Genomic DNA, 6,000 nt, shown 5'->3' on the forward strand with positions numbered 1-6,000 from the left:
GATTAAAAACAATTTCTTAAGAGTCTGTTGCTCCTTACACTTTTATCTTGTCAGCCCCGTTTCTTTTAAAAAGAATCCTTTTCACTGATTCTTCTCAGTCACTCTTCATCCTCTGTAGTTTTTCATAAAAGTCACCAGTGACCACCCAGTTGCCAAATTAAAAAAATACCTTCGGTCCTCAACTGTTGAACTCTGTATAGCATTTCACACCACTCACCACTTCCTCCTTGAAATCTCCTCTTCACTTGGCTTTTAAGAAACCACAAGTCTCTGGACTCTCCTCTTATCTCTCAGCCACACAGGCTGAGCCTCCCTTGGGACACATCTGTAACTTTCTTTGGTCTCTCCTCTTCAGGAGGTGGGTAGGCAGGAGGAAGCCCAGTTGCTCCTGCTTCCCAGCTGCTCTGCTCCCTTCCCTCTGTGTCAGCCTCTTTTCTTTGGCCTGTTTCTCCCCCTGGACCCAGTTCTCCTCATGTCAAGCATGTTTATGAGCTCTGCCGGGAGGATGGCATCTGTGAGTCCTTCCATCTGTCTCTTCCTACACAGCACAGAGACAGATTTTAGCCATGTTTGCTCAGAAGTCCATCTAAATCAGCCCAAGAGTGTGGATTGGGTGAGTTCCTCCTGGGCCTTGTCTTAGAAGTGGCCATGGGAATCCAAAGTTTTGGTTGGGGGCATGAGGGAGGAATATTGTAAGGGGAAGTGTTACTGATCTTAAAAAGACCTATACATTCAAGAACAAATTAAAAAATAGCACTTTTCTTTACTAATAATTGTGTCCTGGAGTGTTTTTTCAGTGAAGGTGGTAGAACATACTTCATGGTCTTCTTGCCTCCAGACTCCAACATCACTATGAACACAAGGTAGGGAAGAATAAACTGGGGAGCTATCTTTCTAGGAAAGAACTGAGTTCTCTGCTTCTTTTATTGTATGAACACAGCCTATTCTTCAAAATACAGGCAGTAAATCTGGGGTGGGCTTAGAGAAAACCACGTTATGAATGCCCCCACTTCTAGGTGCTAAACATTTCATGAATGTGCTTTATATAGTGACTAGAGGCCAGTGCATGAAATTAGTGCACGGGGTGGGGGGTCCCCTCAGCCCAGCCTACACCCTCTCCAATCCTGGACCCCTCAGGGGATGTCCAACTGCTGGTAGTCAGACATCTCTCTCACAATCTGGGACCACTGTCTCCTAACTGCTCAGGCCTGCCTGCCTGATCGCACCTAACTGCCTCCCTGCTGGCCTGGTCACCCCAACTGCCCCCCTGCAGGTGTAGTGGCCCCCAACTGCCCCCCTCCCCCGCCAGCCTGGTTGCCCCCAACTGCCCACCCCTGCTCGCCTGGTCGCCCCTTACTGCACCCCCTGCCAGCCTGGTTGCCCCTCACTTGCCAATCTGGTTGCCCCCAACTGCCCCCCTGCAGGCCTGGTAGCCCCATGCAGCCTGCTGCTCAGTCGTTTGGTCGCCCCTCACTAACCTCCCTGCCGGCCTGGTTGCCTCATACAGCCTCTTTGGTCGTCCGTTTGGTTGTTTCGGATGTGATGGTTGCTTAGCCTTTTATATATATAGATGTTCCCCAGTTGCCTAGCCTTAGCTCTCCTCTTGCCCACTTTACACTAGTGGTTTCTAGTCATTTAGAGTAAGAGCATTGTAATGAATATTTTTCATTCATTTCATTCTATTGAGGGGATTCCCCACCTCAGGAGTCTTGAGAGGTAGAGCTCACTTTTCACTACAGAAACTAGATATATTAAAGTCTTGATTTCCCAGTATGCCTTGCAGCCAGGCTACAGGTCTAGTGGTAGTATTTTTTTTTTAAAAGTGGCACCACAGAGTCTTCTCTGGTGGCAGAGTTGGTGGCATCAAGGTGGTGTTTCCATGGCAGCAGTAGCAGCAGAACAAGTTGTAACACCTGGTACTTGATGGCATGATAGTTTCTTTGGCAGACCAATGAGCTCTTAGTTTAATTTTCTGGCCTTCCCAACAATTCTGTGAACTACCTAAAAAATATTTCTATAAACTCATTTTCTGCTTAAATTAGCCAGGATTGGTTTCTTTTACTTGCAACTGAGCACCCTACTTGATGTAGAAATCTCGGAGACTCTGATAAAGTCATGGGCCTGTTCTCTGGGTTCCAGACCCACTTGTCCTGTGGTCTGTTGGACACCTTCGTTTGGGTGTCTCAATGTCACCCGAGACACTAACCATCCTCCAGGGCCCTTAATGTGTTCTTCCTTGTATATTCCCTATCTCAGAAACCAGGAATGTGGGAAGGTGTTATGCAAGAGCCGAGGTTCGAGAAAACCCCAGGGTATTGCTTGCCAATTCCAAAGAAGTCACCCAGAGGACTGGCTGTGAAAAACATGGGTTTATTAGGACTTACGTGCATACCAGTGGTGGCCGGCGGGTGAAGTTTACTGCCACAGTGGGGTTGGCCAGCCAGTAAAGTTTCCACAACCTAAGGTTTCCTAGTACAGGGTTATGTAGAGCACAGAAAACAAAGCAAACAGGACATGCAGGGTGATGGTGTGAAATCAAAACACAAGCTGTTTTTCTGCAGTTGTTTACAGTCCGAGTTCACATTCAGAAGCAGTTTCTCCCTTGACTGAGGAGCTGGCCAGGCTCCCAAGGTCTCGCAGTCCACTTACAGGTGGGTGGCTTTCACCATATAACACAGTGTGGGAGGGGGAGGGGGAGCTTTGGAAGCAGCCCATGTTCCCATACACCATACCGAAGGAAATCAGGGGGATGCGGTGTCAGAGAAGCCAGGGAAGTCTGTGTTTTAAGGAGGGATGATCAGTACTTTTAGTGCTTACGATGAGACCTAGAAATCATCGCTGACCCTCCGCCCCTTCCCAGACTGGCCCAAGTACCTGAAACCGTTCCCATGCCTGCTCTGAGCTTTCTGCTGTTTTGTCCTTACTCATTTTATTAGTACCATCCTTCTCTAGGTTCCGGGACATATAGCCTCTTTACACCCCACTCTTCATGTTGCAGGGCAAGCTACCAGTCAGCCCACTCCCTAGAGCAAGCCCTGCCCCGGCAGGCAGTCTAAAGCAGACCTCCTCTTCCTGCACACGTGGCCTCTGAACTGTTTCGTCCACCAGGCAGTAGAGGCAGAATATACAGGGCTGATAAAAATAAGTTCTTTATTTTTTTTTAAATGTCAAAACCTAAAAATATCTATAAACTGTACCATCTGTTAAACCCATTAATTGTTAATTTTATGACAATTTCAGAAAAAATTTTTATTACACTTGAAAATAATTAGTAGGTTAGAGTTTTCAGGGGCATATAAAAATGAGACCTAAAAAATAAAAATTAAAAATGGTACAACCTAGCCCTGGCCAGTGTGGTTCAGTTGGTTGGGCATCATCCTGTGCATCAAAAGGTTGCCATTTCCTTTTCCCGGTCAGGGCACATGCCTGGGTTCTGGGCTCAATCCCTGGTAGGGGGCATGCAGGAGGCAGCTGATTGATATTTTGCTCTCACGTGGATATTTCTCTCTCTCTCTCTCTCTCTCTCTCTCTCTCTCTCTCTCTCTCTCTCTCTCTCTCTCTCTCTCTCCCCTTCTCCCTTCCTCTCTAAAAATCAATAAAACAATCTAACAATCTTAAAAAAAATTATGACATCTTGATTGTCCCTTTCTCTCCTGCAGGTGTCCCTGGATTGGGCTTAGGTGGGAAGGGCTTTGCTTACCTTTCATAGCTCTGCCCGAGCTAACAGCTCCAGGCCTTGTTGTAGCAGCTCACCTGCACAGCCTCTCTGTTTTCCGGCATCCCTAAGAAGTTCAGCCATCCCACTCCTGTCCTGACACCCTGCCCCTCCTTTTCCCACAGGTCCCCACATGGCTAAGAAAGCTGTAGGGCAGCAGTAGCTAGTTCTCTAATTTTTGAACAATCCTCCATACTTGTTCTGCACAAAAAAAGGTGCTCAATTTGGGGAGTATTGCCATCTTAATGTCAACTCTTCCAATCCATGAAACATTAATTTAGTTCTGGTGTGTGTGCACTAACCTGACCTCTAATTAGTTTTATCTGACAACAAGGCTGGATCAGACATTCATAGTTGATCAGACAAACAGAATTAATTGCCAAATGTTTATTTCATTTTGAGCCATGGGCATAAGGTACAGTTTTACTTTTGTCAAGGTAGGAGAATAGAACCATAGAAAGACTTGCATAAATTGGTAAACCTGCCAGTAATCAAACACACATCTCATTAGGAAAAAGTTACATTTTGCATTATATACTTTTCAGACATGTCCCTGTTTAAAAAATCTTAATATGACATGTGATCTAAACATCTCTGAATTTATCTTATAGAACAGAAAAATTATGGTGTGGCTTTTTGTGATGTGGAGTCTCTTAAAAATCTTTTGAATAACAGAGGTAAATTTTAATTAATGCATAAATCAACTGTTTCTGGACTTAAAAAAAAATGGAAGTCCATCCTCCCCCACCCCAAACTTTGGTATTTTTACCAACAGGGTCCATGAACCTTGGAACAAACTGTACTAATTGCTTCTATGTTTGTTATATTGACAAGCCTCAATTCTTATCTCCCTTCCTTAACTGTCAAGCAACTTGATATTGCATTCTAACAATGACGTTACCATAGAGTATTTAAGTCAACAGCATATAACATTTGTTGCCGGTGGTGACATTAATATTACAGGAATAGAATGAAAGCGATTATTGTGTTAATGACCCCTGAAATAGACTGAGTTCCCTTGTCAGTATCAAGAGTTTGTCATGTTGGTGGTCATGGTGTTGCAATCCATTATCTCACTGAGAATTGATGGCTTCACCTATGGTAACTAGCCACAATATTTAATACTTGAGCCACTTGAAAACTGAAAAGAATGTTTTGTCTAAAGCTTTTACATCAAGAGTTCCCCAAGAAAATCCAGTTCCTCTATGTACATATTTTAGGGAGTTGTGTTTTACCTCTTCGTGTACTTTCTCTGATTTCTCTTCACAAGTATCAGTGACATTCTACCTAGCCACCTATTTATCTATCCATCGCTATCTCACCATGTCCTATAAATAAATAAAAATCCTCATCAAAGTACATGCTTTTATTGATTTGAGAGAGAGAGAGAGAGAGAAGGAGAGGGAGAGAGGGAGGGAGAAAGGGAGAGATAGAGAGAGAGAGAGAGAGAGAGAGAGAGAGAGAACTGACCTGGGATTGAACCTGCAACCTGGTATGTGCCCTGATCAGGAATTGAACTGGCAACATTTAAGTGTATGGGATGACCCTCCAACCAGTGACCCACACTAGCCAGGGCTCATCATGTTCTACAAAATGTCCCTTCCTTTCTCCCTCCTTCCCCTCCTTTTCCTCTTCCTCTCTTTCTTTCTTTCTCTTTCTTTCTTTCTTTCTTTCTTTCTTTCTTTCTTTCTTTCTTTCTTTCTTTCTTTCTTTCTTTCTTTCTTTCTTTCTTCCTTCCTTCCTTCCTTCCTTCCTTCCTTCCTTCCTTCCTTCCTTCCTTCCTTCCTTCCTTCCTTCCTTCCTTCCTTTCTTTCTTTCTTTCTTTCTTTCTTTCTTTCTTTCTTTCTTTCTTTCATTTACTAATGCCATGCTTTCTATTAAATAGCTACTAAGTGCCAGGCACTGGGGACAAGCAATAAACAGATTGGGTCCCTATTGTCTTGGGAGTTTAACTTCTGGTGAGGGAAGAAAGAAAATAAGATTGTTGCCTGGCCTGGTATTGCTCAGTGGTTAAGCCAAGAACCAGGAGGTCATGGCTCAATTCACAGTCAGGGCACATGCCTGGGTTGCGGGCTTGATCCCCAGTATGGTGCATGCAGGAGGCAGCTGATCAGTGATTCTCTCCCATCATTGATGTTTCTCTCCCTCTCCCTTCCTCTCTGAAATCAATAAAAAAAATATATTAAAAAATAAAATGATTATTTTAGATGGTTTTAAGTGCTCTAAGACAACAAAGGAGGGTACTGTGATAGACTGTGGGGTGGGACTACATTAGATGCAGTGAT

Source organism: Cnephaeus nilssonii, assembly GCF_951640355.1.
Source record: "Cnephaeus nilssonii genome assembly, chromosome: 13".
In the NCBI taxonomy this organism is placed as follows: domain Eukaryota; kingdom Metazoa; phylum Chordata; class Mammalia; order Chiroptera; family Vespertilionidae; genus Cnephaeus; species Cnephaeus nilssonii.